Source organism: Mytilus galloprovincialis, chromosome 3 (assembly GCF_965363235.1).
Source record: "Mytilus galloprovincialis chromosome 3, xbMytGall1.hap1.1, whole genome shotgun sequence".
In the NCBI taxonomy this organism is placed as follows: domain Eukaryota; kingdom Metazoa; phylum Mollusca; class Bivalvia; order Mytilida; family Mytilidae; genus Mytilus; species Mytilus galloprovincialis.
The window spans coordinates 61,052,667-61,072,434 of NC_134840.1; the positions used below are offsets into that span (position 1 = coordinate 61,052,667).

Below are 19,768 nucleotides of genomic sequence, written 5' to 3' on the forward strand. Positions count from 1 at the left end.
AAATACATGTGCTTCCCTTAATTTTGCCTCAAACTTTGTGTACATTTAATAATAATACTTCCTGTCCATTTGCACTAAAGACAGATAAAACAGATGGCACATAACATTCATATCATCAGGTCATATTTCTAATTGCTCAACTTTTGCTCAACTACAAAAATTTCAAAGTCTGAATGCTCAACTTTTCCTCAACTACAAAAATTTCAAAGTCTGAATGCTCAACTTTTGCTTAACTATATGAAAACCAAAGATCAATTGCTCAACTTATTCCTCAACTTAATGGCAAGCTTCAGTTGAGGGCCAGTTGAGCGACATCTATTAAACATACAGTGCTTGGCCAGGTTTGAGTTGAGCTAAGATGCTCAACACCTAGCCCTCAACTATTTTGTTTAGAACAGCTCACCCTCAACTGTCCGCCACATGGCCATCAACTGGCCCTCAACTTTTTTTTCTGTAGGGGTACTTCATGTATCAGACTTATGAAAAATGGCCAGAAGTTCATTTTATATGAGCCTGTGCCAAAAAATAGAGGTTTTTAAATAAAGTGAGGTCTTATATCAAATGTAATATTTTTCACTAACCACAATTTTCTGAAGTTGTTAAGTTATCAAAAAAACTTTAACATATTATAAATGTATTTTTAATGGAAATATAAGTTTCAAATAGCATAACACATGTGGATAAAAAAAGTCTTTAGCAATGTCAAGCTTAAAAAATCAGGTTGTCAATTTAGGCCATTCCCCGCATTTGCATATTAAAAAGCATATAAATGATATGGGAGATGGAGATATGCTTCTTTTTGCTTAAATCTATGCTTAGATATGACAAAACATGGAGCCTGGATGTAACAAGACTGTCACTATCAACTATATATGTAGACAGTATGGTCTGATGCAAAGTTTATTAACTTTACTGTTTAAAACCTGAATGAAATTTCAGCCTCAAAAGGTCAATATTTTAACCACTAGCTATCCAACAGAAGAAAATAAAGGTAGTCTGTTAAACAGAAATGGTTAAACAACCAGTAATAAGTGTTTCTGGTATAGATTCAGTGCAATCTATTTAGGAATACAACTTTTAAGTGCATAGAACTTCACATTTCACCTGCTGTGTATACTGACCGTTAGACTTAGACTATTAAAACAGCACATTTTGCACTCTTTTTATGTTTTTATCTACTTTTTTGGGGGTTCAGAGTTCACAAATGAGTAAAACAACTGAAATAAATACCACAAACACAAATAGATATCAGAAAAAACCTGTCAGAGAGAAATTAAGCATGCTGTTTTTGCAAAAATATAGAAAAAAGTGAAAAAGCTACATTTTGGTCATTTAACCTGAAAAGTGACTTTTTCACAAAATTTCTATCAGATGAAGGTGAAAATCATTTCTTCTCATGTAGTTTGACAAATTATTACCAATAGAACATTCAGAGAAGCTGTTAAAGTAAAAATTCAAAATTTGCTGAAATGCACCTCTTAGGGGCCTAAAACTTGACCAATTCTGATAAAACTTGGCATGATTTAAGCTTAGTATATTATAAAACAGTTTACAAAGTTTCAAAGCCATATGATACCAAATAAAAGGAAAGTAAGTCTACCCCATTTTTGGAAGTCAATTTATAAAGTTTCATAAATTAAACCACCTGAGTCTTAAGTCAATGCAATGGTTGATGTAACACAGAAGGATGTTATACACCTTGTATACCACATGTATCCTGGTTGATGTAACACAGGAGGATGTTATACACCTTATATACCACATGTACTCTGGTGGATGTAACACAGGAGGATGTTATACACCTTATATACCACATGTATCCTGGTGGATGTAACACAGGAGGATGTTATACACCTTATATACCACATGTACTCTGGTGGATGTAACACAGAAGGATGTTATACACCTTATATACCACATGTACTCTGGTGGATGTAACACAGAAGGATGTTATACACCTTATATACCACATGTACTCTGGTGGATGTAACACAGAAGGATGTTATACACCTTATATACCACATGTACTCTGGTGGATGTAACACAGAAGGATGTTATACACCTTATATACCACATGTACTCTGGTGGATGTAACACAGAAGGATTTTATACACCCTATATACCACATGTACTCTGGTGGATGTAACACAGAAGGATGTTATACACCCTATATACCACATGTATCCTGGTGGATGTAACACAGAAGGATGTTATACACCCTATATACCACATGTATCCTGGTAGATGTAACACAGAAGGATGTTATACACCTTATATACCACATGTACTCTGGTGGATGTAACACAGAAGGATGTTATACACCTTACATACAACATGTATCCTGGTGGATGTAACACAGGAGGATGTTATACACCTTACATCCAAGATGTACCCGGGTTGATGTAACACAGGAGGATGTTATACACCTTACATACAACATGTATCCTGGTGGATGTAACACAGGAGGATATTTTACACCTTATATACCACATGTACCCTGGTTGATGTAACACAGGAGGATGTTATACACCTTACATACAACATGTATCCTGGTGGATGTAACACAGGAGGATGTTATACACCTTACATCCAAGATGTACCCGGGTTGATGTGACACAGGAGGATGTTATACACCTTACATACAACATGTATCCTGGAAGATGTAACACAGGAGGATGTTATACACCTTACATCCAAGATGTACCCGGGTTGATGTAACACAGGAGGATGTTATACACCTTACATACAACATGTATCCTGGTGGATGTAACACAGGAGGATGTTATACACCTTACATCCAACATGTACCCGGGTTGATGTAACACAAGAGGATATTATACACCTTACATACAACATGTACCCGGGTTGATGTAACACAGGAGGATGTTATACACCTTACATACAACATGTATCCTGGTGGATGTAACACAGGAGGATGTTATACACCTTACATACAACATGTATCCTGGTGGATGTAACACAGGAAGATGTTATACACCTTACATACAACATGTATCCTGGTGGATGTAACACAGGAGGATGTTATACACCTTACATACAACATGTATCCTGGTGGATGTAACACAGGAGGATGTTATACACCTTACATACAACATGTATCCTGGTGGATGTAACACAGGAGGATGTTATACACCTTACATACAACATGTATCCTGGTGGATGTAACAAAGGAGGATGTTATACACCTTATATACCACATGTACCCTGGTTGATGTAACACAGGAGGATGTTATACACCTTACATACAACATGTACCCCGGTTGATGTAACACAGGAGGATATTATACACCCTATATACCACATGTACCCTGGTTGATGTAACACAAGAGGATGTTATACACCTTACATCCAACATGTACCCGGGTTGATGTAACACAAGAGGATGTTATACACCTTACATCTAACATGTACCCGGGTTGATGTAACACAAGAGGATGTTATACACCTTACATCCAACATGTACCCGGGTTGATGTAACACTGGAGGATGTTATACACCTTTCATACCACATGTACCCGTGTTGATGTAACACAGGAGGATGTTATACACCTAATATACCACATAACTCTGGTGGATGTAACACAGGAGGATGTTATACACCTTACATACAACATGTACCCGGGATGATGTAACACAGGAGGATGTTATACACCTAATATATCACATGTACTCTGGTGGATGAAACACAAAAGGATGTTATGCACCTTATATACCACATGTATCCTGGTGGATGTAACACAGGAGGATGTTATACACCTAATATACCACATGTACTCTGGTGGATGTAACACAGGAGGATGTTATACACCTTATATACCACATGTACCCTAGTTTATGCAACACAGGAGGATGTTATACACCTTATATACCACATGTATCCTGGTGGATGTAACACAGGAGGATGTTATACACCTTATATACCACATGTATCCTGATGGATGTAACACAGGAGGATGTTATACACCTTACATCCAACATGTACCCGGGTTGATGTAACACAGAAGGATGTTATACACCTTATATACCACATGTACCCTGGTTGATGTAACACAGGAGGATGTTATACACCCTATATACCACATGTATATTGGTGGATGTAACACAGGAGGATGTTATACACCTTATATACAACATGTACTCTAGTTTATGCAACACAGGAGGATGTTATACACCCTATATACCACATGTACTCTGGTGGATGTAACACAGGAGGATGTTATACACCTTATATACCACATGTACCCTGGTTGATGTAACACAGGAGGATGTTATACACCTTATATACCACATGTATCCTGGTTGATGTAACACAGGATGATGTTATACACCTTATATACCACATGTACCCTGGTGGATGTAACACAGGAGGATGTTATACACCTTACATACAACATGTACCCGTGTTCATGTAACACAGAAGGTTGTTATGCACCCTATATACCACATGTACCCGTGTTGATGTAACACAAGAGGATGTTATACACCTTACATACAACATGTACCCTGGAGGATGTAACACAAGAGGATGTTATACACCTTACATACAACATGTACCCGGGATGATATAACACAAGAGGATGTTATACACCTAATATACCACATGTACTCTGGGGGATGTAACACAGGAGGATGTTATACACCTTACATACAACATGTACCCGGGTTGATGTAACACAGAAGGATGTTATGCACCTTATATACCACATGTATCCTGGTGGATGTAACACAGGAGGATGTTATACACCTTACATACAACATGTACCCGGGTTGATGTAACACAGGAGGATGTTATACACCTTACATACAACATGTACCCTGGTTGATGTAACACAGGAGGATGTTATACCCCTTAAATACCACATGTACCCGGGTTGATGTAACACAAGAGGATGTTATACACCTAATATACCACATGTACCCTGGTTGATGTAACACAGGATGATGTTATGCACCTTATATACCACATGTACCCTGGTTGATGTAACACAGCAGGATGTTATACACCTTACATACAACATGTACCCGGGTTGATGTAACACAGGAGGATGTTATACAACTTACATACCACATGTACCCGGGTTGATGTAACACAGAAGGATGTTATACACCTTACATACAACATGTACCCGGGTTGATGTAACACGGGAGGATGTTATACACCCTATATACCACATGTACCCGGGTTGATGTAACACAGGAGGATGTTATACACCTTACATACAACATGTACCCGGGTTGATGTAACACAGGAGGATGTTATACACCCTATATACCACATGTACTCTGGTTGATGTAACACAGGAGGATGTTATGCACCTTATATACCACATGTACCCGGGTTGATGTAACACAGGATGATGTTATACACCTAATATACCACATGTATCCTGGTGGATGTAACACAGGAGGATGTTATACACCTTACATACAACATGTACCCTGGTTGATGTAACACAGGAGGATGTTATACACCTAATATACCACATGTATCCTGGTGGATGTAACACAGGATGATGTTATACACCTAATATACCACATGTATCCTGGTTGATGTAACACAGGAGGATGTTATACACCTAATATACCACATGTACTCTGGGGGATGTAACACAGGAGGATGTTATACACCTTATATACCACATGCACCCTAGTTTATGCAACACAAGAGGATGTTATACACCCTATATACCACATGTATCCTGGTGGATGTAACACAGGAGGATGTTATACACCTTATATACCACATGTACCCCGGTTGATGTAACACAGGAGGATGTTATACACCTTATATACCACATGTACCCCGGTTGATGTAACACAGGAGGATGTTATACACCTAATTTACCACATGTACCCTGGTTGATGTAACACAGGAGGAAGTTATACACCTAATATACCACATGTATCCTGGTTGATGTAACACAGGAGGATGTTATACACCCTATATACCACATGTACTCTGGTTGATGTAACACAGGAGGATGTTATGCACCTTATATACCACATGTACCCGGGTTGATGTAACACAGAATGATGTTATACACCTAATATACCACATGTATCCTGGTGGATGTAACTCAGGAGGATGTTATACACCTTACATACAACATGTACCCTGGTTGATGTAACACAGGAGGATGTTATACACCTAATATACCACATGTATCCTGGTGGATGTAACACAGGAGGATGTTACACCTAATATACCACATGTATCCTGGTGGATGTAACACAGGAGGATGTTATACACCTAATATACCACATGTACTCTGGGGGATGTAACACAGGAGGATGTAATACACCTTATATACCACATGCACCCTAGTTTATGCAACACAAGAGGATGTTATACACCCTATATACCACATGTATCCTGGTGGATGTAACACAGGAGCATGTTATACATCTTATATACCACATGTACCCCAGTTGATGTAACACAGGAGGATGTTATACACCTTATATACCACATGCACCCCGGTTGATGTAACACAGGAGGATGTTATACACCTTATATACCACATGTACCCTGGTTGATATAACACCGGAGGATGTTATACACCTTATATACCACATGTACCCTGATTGATGTAACACAGGAGGATGTTATACACCTTACATACAACATCAACCCGGGTCGATGTAACACAGGAGGATGTTATACACCTTATATACCACATGTATCCTGGTAGATGTAACACAGGAGGATGTTATACACCCTATATACCACATGTACTCTGGTGGATGTAACACAGGAGGATGTTATACACCTTATATACCACATGTACCCTGGTTGATGTAACACAGGAGGATGTTATACACCTTATATACCACATGTATCCTGGTTGATGTAACACAGGATGATGTTATACACCTTATATACCACATGTACCCTGGTGGATGTAACACAGGAGGATGTTATACACCTTACATACAACATGTACCCGTGTTCATGTAACACAGAAGGTTGTTATGCACCCTATATACCACATGTACCCGTGTTGATGTAACACAAGAGGATGTTATACACCTTACATACAACATGTACCCTGGAGGATGTAACACAAGAGGATGTTATACACCTTACATACAACATGTACCCGGGATGATATAACACAAGAGGATGTTATACACCTAATATACCACATGTACTCTGGGGGATGTAACACAGGAGGATGTTATACACCTTACATACAACATGTACCCGGGTTGATGTAACACAGAAGGATGTTATGCACCTTATATACCACATGTATCCTGGTGGATGTAACACAGGAGGATGTTATACACCTTACATACAACATGTACCCGGGTTGATGTAACACAGGAGGATGTTATACACCTTACATACAACATGTACCCTGGTTGATGTAACACAGGAGGATGTTATACACCTTAAATACCACATGTACCCGGGATGATGTAACACAAGAGGATGTTATACACCTAATATACCACATGTACCCTGGTTGATGTAACACAGGATGATGTTATGCACCTTATATACCACATGTACCCTGGTTGATGTAACACAGCAGGATGTTATACACCTTACATACAACATGTACCCGGGTTGATGTAACACAGGAGGATGTTATACAACTTACATACCACATGTACCCGGGTTGATGTAACACAGAAGGATGTTATACACCTAACATACAACATGTACCCGGGTTGATGTAACACGGGAGGATGTTATACACCCTATATACCACATGTACCCGGGTTGATGTAACACAGGAGGATGTTATACACCTTACATACAACATGTACCCGGGTTGATGTAACACAGGAGGATGTTATACACCCTATATACCACATGTACTCTGGTTGATGTAACACAGGAGGATGTTATGCACCTTATATACCACATGTACCCGGGTTGATGTAACACAGGATGATGTTATACACCTAATATACCACATGTATCCTGGTGGATGTAACACAGGAGGATGTTATACACCTTACATACAACATGTACCCTGGTTGATGTAACACAGGAGGATGTTATACACCTAATATACCACATGTATCCTGGTGGATGTAACACAGGATGATGTTATACACCTAATATACCACATGTATCCTGGTTGATGTAACACAGGAGGATGTTATACACCTAATATACCACATGTACTCTGGGGGATGTAACACAGGAGGATGTTATACACCTTATATACCACATGCACCCTAGTTTATGCAACACAAGAGGATGTTATACACCCTATATACCACATGTATCCTGGTGGATGTAACACAGGAGGATGTTATACACCTTATATACCACATGTACCCCGGTTGATGTAACACAGGAGGATGTTATACACCTTATATACCACATGTACCCCGGTTGATGTAACACAGGAGGATGTTATACACCTAATTTACCACATGTACCCTGGTTGATGTAACACAGGAGGAAGTTATACACCTAATATACCACATGTATCCTGGTTGATGTAACACAGGAGGATGTTATACACCCTATATACCACATGTACTCTGGTTGATGTAACACAGGAGGATGTTATGCACCTTATATACCACATGTACCCGGGTTGATGTAACACAGAATGATGTTATACACCTAATATACCACATGTATCCTGGTGGATGTAACTCAGGAGGATGTTATACACCTTACATACAACATGTACCCTGGTTGATGTAACACAGGAGGATGTTATACACCTAATATACCACATGTATCCTGGTGGATGTAACACAGGAGGATGTTACACCTAATATACCACATGTATCCTGGTGGATGTAACACAGGAGGATGTTATACACCTAATATACCACATGTACTCTGGGGGATGTAACACAGGAGGATGTAATACACCTTATATACCACATGCACCCTAGTTTATGCAACACAAGAGGATGTTATACACCCTATATACCACATGTATCCTGGTGGATGTAACACAGGAGGATGTTATACACCTTATATACCACATGTACCCCAGTTGATGTAACACAGGAGGATGTTATACACCTTATATACCACATGCACCCCGGTTGATGTAACACAGGAGGATGTTATACACCTTATATACCACATGTACCCTGGTTGATATAACACCGGAGGATGTTATACACCTTATATACCACATGTACCCTGATTGATGTAACACAGGAGGATGTTATACACCTTACATACAACATCAACCCGGGTCGATGTAACACAGGAGGATGTTATACACCTTATATACCACATGTATCCTGGTAGATGTAACACAGGAGGATGTTATACACCTTATATACTACATGTATCCTGGTGGATGTAACACAGGAGGATGTTATACACCTTACATACAACATCAACCCGGGTCGATGTAACACAGGAGGATGTTATACACCTTATATACCACATGTATCCTGGTCGATGTAACACAGGAGGATGTTATACACCTTATATACCACATGTATCCTGGTGGAAGTAACACGGGAGGATGTTATACACCTTACATACAACATGTATCCGGGTTGATTTACCACAGGAGGATGTTATACACCTTACATACCACACGTACCCAGGTTGATGTAACATAGGAGGATGTTATGCACCTTATATGCCACATGTACCCTGGTGGATGTAACACTGGAGGATGTTATACACCTTGCATACCACATGTAACCTGGTTGATATAACACTGGAGGATGTTATACACCTTATATACCACATGTACCCGGGTTGATGTAACACAGAAGGATGTTATGCACCTTACATACAACATGTACCCCGGTTGATGTAACATAGGAGGATGTTATGCACCTTATATACCACATGTACCCTGGTGGATGTAACACTGGAGGATGTTATACACCTTAGGCCGTGTTCACACCAAACGCCGTGTAGAGTAAACATGTTTACTATTAGTTTAGTGTAGTGTACACTGGTTTCAAATTACATTTGTTCACATCTATACACCTTGTTTAGCTACCTGTACATAAGATTTGTTCCCACTTGTAAACTATATGTCATTTAAATGTTCATTACGTAGAACTGAATTCAAAATTTTTGGAAAATTTTTCTAGCGGTAATAGGGATCACTACATTTTTGTCTTTTCTGTTCGTTTCAAATTGTATTTCTTCTCCAAGGAGTATTTGGTAAAGGAATAGGGTAACGGTTTTTTTTAATTTATTTTACGAGTTATTTAACGGATCTGAAATACTAAACAAACATATCATTTACCTCACACTTTTTTTAGTCATGCATTTATTTGTGAATCGTTTTTTGAGAAAAGACCAGTGGCGAATATTTCTGTATACGTCAAGTCGATTCGGGAAGACCTTTTCAAATGAACTAGGCAGCAACTATTTACTTCATTTTTTGTGGAGGGGGAGGGGGCGTGAGCTATTGATTTTTTTCAGGGCAAATTTTGGTGACAAGTCGAAATCAATTTTAGCATCATATATAGTGGCAGCTGAGGGTGAAACAAACAAATTTTTTTTCAGGGCCAAAAAATGGAAACATTTTTTGTTTCCAAAACAAAATCCAAAGCTCACCACCCCCACCTCCTTGCCTTTATGTTTTATACTCAACTATAATAGCCCCCCGCCCCCGAAATTCAATTGGTTGCTGCCTTTTGGGTTTGGCAATGATGCTGCTTTGAGTTTTGATTAGGGGTTAATAAAGTACGGGTTTTTTTTAACAAAAAAACAATCTGTAAAATTTAGACAACTAATAATTATCAAAAATATCAATTTTACTCAAAAATAGTTTCCTCCTTAAATATATACACGATAAAACTAATGTCCCAAATGCCTAGTTTTGTGTACACTTAACTTACACAAGGCCTACATTGACTATCGACTGTGTGTAGGTAAAACATGATTTAAACTACATGTAAACATTGAGTTTTATCAATGGGAACGCAATTGTGTTTAGTTTACGTGTGAGTTACACTAACACAACACCGAATTTAGGTCAATGTGAACACGGCCTTACATACCACATGTAACCTGGTTGATATAACACAGGGGGATGTTATACACCTTATATATACCACATGTACCATGGTTGATGTAACACAGGAGGATGTTATACACCTTATATACAACATGTACCCGGGTTGGTGTAACACAAGAGGATGTTATACACCTTACATACAACATGTACCCGGGTTGATGTTACACAAGAGGATGTTATAAAACACTTGAAAATATCCTGTAATCATATAAAGCATCAAAACAAATAAAAACATTGACAACAATAAGGCTTAACTCATCAGATGGATACATCTAACAAAAATCTATGATTATTTCAAGAAAATTATCAATGCATATGAGCATATAATATAAAAAAAAAAGATGTGGTATGATTGCCAATTGCCAAGAGACCATGTGACACAGAAATTAACAACTATAGGTCACCGTACCACCTTCAACAATGAGCAAAGCTCATACCGCATAGTTAGCTATAAAAGGTCCTGAAATGACAAATGTAGAACAATTCAAACGAGGAAACTAACGGCCTAATTTATGTATAAAAAAAATGAACAAAAAACAAATATGTAACGCAGCAACAAACGACAACCACTGAATTAAAGACTCCTGACTTTGGACAGACACATACATACATAATGTGGCGAGGTTAAACATGTTAGCGGAATCCCAACCCTCCCCTTAACCTGGGACAGTGGTGTAACAGTACAACATAAGAACGAACTATACAAATCAGTTGAAAAAGGCATATCTCATCAGATAGATACAAATAGAAATACATCTAACAAAAACAGAGAGTGGACGTGACCGAGAACTTGTACATCCCATAAAAAAGACATTCAGTACAGATCTGAGAGTACTCGCAGTTACTGACAGCTAGTTCAATGCCAATTACAACTAATAAAAAGTAATGCATCTGAAACTAAATTATCAATCATTACACATCCAGCAGCACGGTAAACAACATCTCCGTAAAAATGAGGATGTGCTATCCCTTTTGGAAATAAGTTTTCTACAGGTAGAACCAAACTTCAAAACCAAATCTAGAATTTAGTAAAGATTTAAAGTGATTTATGGTAACGAAATCCCTGACTTAATAATTTACCAGTAATACATATATTTCGTTCATTAAAATCCAAAACGTTACAACAGACACGGGCAAAGCGGAGGAGTTGTGATATACAAACACCGTAAGATAGTCCCAAAGGAACATCAGGGCAGATAGATTTTTACCTGATAAACAATTTTACCCAATGTCAGATTTGCTCTAAATGCTTTGGTTTTTGAGTTATAAGCTAAAAAACCGCATTTTACCCCCTATGTTCTATTTTTAGCCATGGCGGCCATCTTGGTTGGTTAGCCGGGTCACTAGATACCCTAATAATGATTTTGGCCATGTTTGGTTAAATTTGGCCCAGTAGTTTCAGAGGAGAAGATTTTTGTAAAAGATAACTAAGATTTACAGAAAATGGTTAAAAATTGACTATAAAGGGCCATAACTCCTAAAGGGGTCAACTGACCATTTCGGTCATGTTGACTTATTTGTACATCTTACTTTGCTGAACATTTTTGCTGCTTATAGTTTATCTCTATCTATAATAATATTCATGATAATAACCAAAAACAGCAAAATTTCCTTAAAATAACCAATTCAGAGGCAGCAACCTAACAATCGGTTGTCTGATTCATCTGAAAATTTCAGGGCAGATAGATCTTGACCTGATAAACAATTTTACTCCGTCAGATTTGCTCTAAATGCTTTGGTTTTTCAGTTATAAGCTAAAAACTGCATTTTACCCCTATGTTCTATTTTTAGCCATGACGGCCATGTTTTTTGATGAAATGTGAATTAAAACACAAACTTTATTCTAGATACCCTAGGAATCAATCAGATGAAGTTTGGTTTGAATTGGTTCAGTAGTTTCAGAGGAGAAGATCTTTGAAATAGTTTACGACGGACGGACGACGACGGACGCCAAGTGATGGCAAAAGCTCACATTTCCTTTTGGAAAGGTGAGCTAAAAAGGAAAATTAACAACAAGGAACGAAGTATGGAAAGCAAAACAAATACTTTTAAAGTTATCATTACGCATGAGCATATAAATCAATACTTTTCGCTTGGGTTTGGATGACTTTTAAATAAAACGACCATAAACTCAATTAAAATCAACAAAGCACTAAAATGACCTTTAATATTAAACTTTTTTGGGCAATTTTATCAAGGACTATCAAGTGAGATGTAAATATTTCTGTACTTAACTTTTAAATTCCACATATTTTTATGCCCCACCTACAATAGTAGAGGGGCATTATGTTTTCTGGTCTGTGCGTCCGTTCGTTCGTTCGTCCGTTCGTTCGTTCGTCCGTCTGTCCCGCTTCAGGTTAAAGTTTTTGGTCGAGGTAGTTTTTGATGAAGTTGAAATCCAATCGACTTCAAACTTGGTACACTTGTTCCCTATGATATGATCTTTCTAATTTTAATGCCAAATTAGAGATTTTACCCCAATTTTACGGTCCACTGAACATAGAAAATGATAGTGCGAGTGGGGCATTCGTGTACTGAGGACACATTCTTGTTTTTCATGTTAAAAGTTCAATATCCTTATAAATGCATCAATATCCCATATCCCATTTACTTTTAGGACAAATATCCCATATCCCTAAGATTAAAATGGCAAATATTCCGTATCCCAATATACCCTATACAAGCCTCTGCAATGAAGTTAGAATTTTTTTACACTGATCTTATAGTAAAAATAAAATGATGACAAAGGATCATTTTTGTATGTCATTTGTTTCATTTCAAATTGTCTTAAGGAGAAATGATATCTAACTGAAACTTACAGCTTATTTCCTACTGTATGTAGATCAACACTTTGGTTTGTCTGCTTGCTTTGTTTTTATATTTTGTATACTTATATTTTGATATGGACGTCAAGTTGGTTACTTATTCCCTATTCCATATTCGTTACCTATTCCCTATTCCCTATTCGTTACCTATTCCCTATTCCCTATTCGTTACCTATTCGTTACTTGTTCCCTATTCCCTATCGTTACCTATTCGTTACTTATTCCCTATTCCCTATTCGTTACCTATTCCATATTCGTTACCTATTCCCTATTCCCTATTCGTTACCTATTCGTTACTTATTCCCTATCGTTACCTATTCGTTACTTATTCCCTATTCCTTATTCGTTACTTATTCGATTTTTGATAGCCTTCCCCCTTTTTAATTGTTTATACTCTTATATCTGGTAATAGTTCTAAATTTGTTGAGGTAAAATTACCTTTTTTGACCTATTTATATGTGTTTGTGCTCAACCGATCCTTTTACTTTATGTTCGATACTCATTTGTTCCTTATTTGATTTTTATACGTTCTACCTTTTAACTGCTTTATGTCCGTATGTTTGAAGATGGATCTTGGTTCGAAGGGATGAAATCACCGTGTTAGCGCTTGTATAAAAAAAGAAGATGTGGTATAATTGCCAATGAGACAACACCCCACAATAGACCAAAATGACACAGATATAATCAACTATAGGTCACTGTACGGCCTTCAACAATGAGCATAGCCCAAACCTATAAAAGGCCCAGACCTGACAATCTCAAACAATTCAAACAACAAAACTAACGGCCGTATTTCATACACAAAAAAATAAACGGAAAACAAATATGTATCACAAAAACAAACGATAACTACTTAATTTCAGGCTCTTGTCTAGGGACAGGCACATACTAACATAATGTGGTGGGGTTAAACATGTTAGCAGGGTGTACATCGTTTCGGAGCATGCTATTACATTGTGTAATTCGTTCCATTACTCGCTTATAATTCGCTTATAATACGTGTATCATACGTTGCACCATTTAAAACATGATTTTCCATTGTTTTGTTGTCTCTGGTGGTATATTTGGGTTCTTAGAGGTGATATGACTCTATAAGCGCATATGTACCCGTTCCAGCGCTCGGTTAATACCCTGTTACCTATTCGTTACCTATTCACTTATAATACGTTTGTTATACATTGCACCTTTTAGAAAAGATTTTCAATTGTGTCCATGTCTCCGGTGGTAACAATGTGTTCTTAGAGATGAAATGACCCTATTAGCGCGCATGTACCCGTTCCAGCGCTCGGTTAATACCCTGTTACCTATTCGTTACCTATTCACTTTTAATATGTTTGTTGTACGTTGCACCTTTTAAAAAGGATTTTCAATTGTGTCCATGTCTCTGGTGGTAACAATGTGTTTTCAGAGATGAAATGACCCTATTAGCGTGCATGTTCCCTATCCAGCGCTCGGTTAATACCCTGTTACATATTCGTTACCTATTCGTTACCTATTCACTTATAATACGTTTGTTGTACGTTACACCTTTTAGAAAAGGATTTTCAATTAAGTTCATATCTCTGGTTGTAATAATGTGTTCTTATAGATGAAATAACCCTATTAGCGCGTATGTACTCGTTCCAGCGCTCGGATAATACCCTGTTACTTATTCGTTCCTTATTCGCTTTTAATGCGCAGGGTATACGTTGCACCTTGAAATAAATCTTTTTTTAATTGTGTTCATTTCTCTGGTGGTAACAATGTGTTCTTAGAGATGAAATGACCCTATTAGCGTGCATGTACCCGTTCCAGCTCTCGGTTAATACCCTGTTACCTATTCGTTACATATTCGTTACCTATTCGTTACATATTCGTTACCTATTCGTTACATATTCGTTACCTATTCGTTACCTATCACTTATAATACGTTTGTTGTACATTGCACCTTTTAGAAAAGGATTTTCAATTGTGTCCATGTCTCTGGTGGTCACAATGTGTTCTTAGAGATGAAATGACCCTATTAGCGTGCATGTACCCGTTCCAGCTCTCGGTTAATACCCTGTTACCTATTCGTTACCTATTCGTTATCTATTCACTTATAATACGTTTGTTGTACGTTGCACCTTTTAGAAAAGGATTTTCAATTGTGTCCATGTCTCTGGTTATAACAATGTGTTCTTAGAGATGAAATGTGTTCTTAGAGATGAAATGACCCTTACACTTTAAAAAAAGAAATATTTTTGTGTCTCTGGTGGTAACTGTCGGTTCTTAGAAGTGAAATAACCCTAATAGAACATATGTACCCGTTTCAGCGCTCGACTGATACCCTGTTACTTATTCGTTCCTTATTCGCTTTTAATACGCGTGGTATACGCTGCACCTTGGAATAAATCGATTATCTATTGCTTTCACGTCTCTGGCGGTAATTATGTGTTCTCTGAAGTAAAAAAAAACACCTATTAGCGCATATGTACTCGTTTCAGTGCAACACTGATACCCTGTTACTTATTCGTTCCTTATTCGCTTTTAAAACGTGTGTTATGCGTTTCACTTTAAAAAAGAAATATTTTTGTGTCTCTGGTGGTAATTGTCGGTTTATTAAAAGTGAAATAACCCTAATAGAACATATGTACCCGTTTCAGCGTTCGACTGATACCCTGTTACTTATTCGTTACTTATTCGCTTTTAATACGCGTGGTATACGCTGCACCTTGGAATAAATCGATTATCTATTGCTTTCACGTCTCTGGAGGTAGTTATGTGTTCTCTGAAGTGAAAAAAAACACCTATTAGCGCATATGTACTCGTTTCAGTGCAACACTGATACCCTGTTACTTATTCGTTCCTTATTCGCTTTTAAAACGTGTGTTATGCGTTTCACTTTAAAAAAGAAATATTTTTGTGTCTCTGGTGGTAATTGTCGGTTTATTAAAAGTGAAATAACCCTAATAGAACACATGTACCCGTTTCAGCGCTCGACTGATACCCTGTTACTTATTCGTTACTTATTCGCTTTTAATACGCGTGGTATACGCTGCACCTTGGAATAAATCGATTATCTATTGCTTTCACGTCTCTGGCGGTAGTTATGTGTTCTCTGAAGTGAAAAAAAAACCTATTAGCGCATATGTACTCGTTTCAGTGCAACACTGATACCCTGTTACTTATTCGTTTTTTTATTCGCTTATAAAACGTGTGTTATGCGTTGCACTTTAAAAAAAGAAATATGTTTGTGTCTCTGGTGGTAGCTGTCGGTTCTTAGAGGTGAAATAACCATAATAGAACATATGTACCCGTTTCAGCGCTCGACTGATACCCTGTTACTTATTCGTTCCTTATTCGCTTTTAATACACGTGGTATACGTTGCAACTTGAAATAAATCGATTATCGATTGTTTTCATGTCTCTGGTGGTAATTATGTGTTCTCTGAGTTAATAAAATTAACGGTACCAATTTTCTTGCACCAGATGCGCATTTCGACAATACATGTCTCTTCAGTGATGCTCGTGGCCAAAATTTTGAAATCCAAAGCTTATATAAAAGATGAAGAGCTATAATCCAAAAGGTCCAAAAAGTATAGCCAAACCCGTGAAAGAAATCAGAGCTTTGCATGAGGGAGATACATTCCTTAATTTATAATAATTTATAATATTTTGTAACAGCAAATTTTAATAACACAAAAAATCCGTATTTTCATGCCAGTTAAAAATCCCCTATTAGCGCATATGTACCCGTTTCACCGCTACACCGATACCCCGTTACTTATTCGTTCCTTATTCGCTTATACAACGTGTGTTATGCGTTTCACTTTAAAAAAAGAAATATTTTTGTGTCTCTGGTGGTAACTGTCGGTTCTTAGAGGTGAAATATTACCCTAATAGAACATATGTACCCGTTTCAGCGCTCGACTGATACCCTGTTACTTATTCGTTCCTTATTCGCTTTTAATACACGTGGTATACGTTGCAACTTGAAATAAATAGTTTTTTAATTGTGTTCATGTCTCTGGTTGTAATTATGTGTTCTCTGAGTTGAAAACCCCTATTAGCGCATATGTACCCGTTTCACCGCTACACTGATATCCTGTTAATTATTCGTTCGTTTGTGACATCCTAGTCATACACAATCAACTTTATACATACAGACATCAATGTAATAATTGTTATATTGTATCTATCACACCTACATATATAAGGTCTACATCTAACACTCCAGTCATGCCCTCATAACACCCTAGTCAGGCATTTGTGACATTCTAGTCATACACCATCAACTATATTATACATACAGAGACATCATATCTTTGTAATTATTGTTCTATTGTATCTATCACACCTTCATTTATAATGTCTTCATCTAACACCCCAGTCATGCCTTCATAGCACCTTAGTCAGGCATTTGGGACATCCCAGTCATACACAATCAACTATATAATACATACAGACATCATATCTTGGTAATAATTGTTCTATTGTATCCATCACACCTTCATTTATAATATCTTCATCTAACACCCCAGTCATGCCCTTGTAACACCCTAGTCAGGCATTTGTGACATCCTAGTCATACACAATCAACTATATAATACATACAGACATCATATCTTTGTAATAATTGTTCTATTGTATCTATCACACCTTCATTTATAATGTCTTCATCTAACACCCCAGTCATGCCCTCATAGCACCCTAGTCAGGCATTTGGGACATCCCAGTCATACACAATCAACTATATAATACATACAGACATCATATCTTGGTAATAATCGTCTATTGTATCCATCACACCTTCATTTATTATATCTTCATCTAACACCCCAGTCATGCCCTTGTAACACCCTAGTCAGGCATTTGTGACATCCTAGTCATACACAATCAACTATATAATACATACAGACATCATATCTTTGTAATAATTGTTCTATTGTATCTATCACACCTTCATTTATAATGTCTTCATCCAACACTCCAGTCATGCCCTTGTAACACCCTAGTCAGGCATTTGTGACATCCTAGTCATACACAATCAACTTTATAATACATACAGACATCATATCTTTGTAATAAGTGTTCTATTGTATCTATCACATCTTCATTTATAATATCTTCATCTAACACCCCAGTCATGCCCTTGTAACACCCTAGTCTGGCGTTTGTGACATCCTAGTCATACACAATCAACTATATAATACATACAGACATCAAATCTTTGTAATAACTGTTCTATTGTATCTATCACACCTTCATTTATAATGTCTTCATCTAACACCCCAGTCATGCCCTTGAAACACCCTAGTCTGGCATTTGTGACATCCTAGTCATACACAATCAACTTTATAATACATACAGACATCATATCTTTGTAATAATTGTTCTATTGTATCTATCACACCTTCATTTATAATGTCTTCATCTAACACCCCAGTCATGCCCTCATAGCACCCTAGTCAGGCATTTGTGACATTCTAGTCATAAACAATCAACTATATAACACATACAGACATCATATCTTTGTAATAATGATTCTATTGTATCTATCACACCTTCATTTATAATGTCTTCATCTAACACCCAAGTCATGCCCTTGTAACACCCTAGTCAGGCATTTGTGACATCCTAGTCATACACAATGAATTATATAATACATACAGACATCATATCTTTGTAATAATTATTCTATTGTATCTATCACACCTTCATTTATAATGTCTTCATCTAACACCCCAGTCATGCCCTCATAGCACCCTAGTCAGGCATTTGTGACAATCTAGTCATAAACAATCAACTATATAACACATACAGACATCATATCTTTGTAATAATGATTCTATTGTATCTATCACACCTTCATTTATAATGTCTTCATCTAACACCCAAGTCATGCCCTTGTAACACCCTAGTCAGGCATTTGTGACATCCTAGTCGTACACACTCAACTATCTATCACACCTTCATTTA

At 37.3% G+C, this 19,768-nt stretch overlaps 1 protein-coding gene across 2 annotated transcripts in view; it reads left to right on the forward strand.

Moving 5' to 3' along the window:
* The window catches only part of LOC143068543 (protein-glucosylgalactosylhydroxylysine glucosidase-like), a 270,827-nt gene that overhangs the window by 112,312 nt on the left and 138,747 nt on the right, over positions 1–19,768 (forward strand). The gene's annotated exons all lie outside the window — the stretch shown is intronic.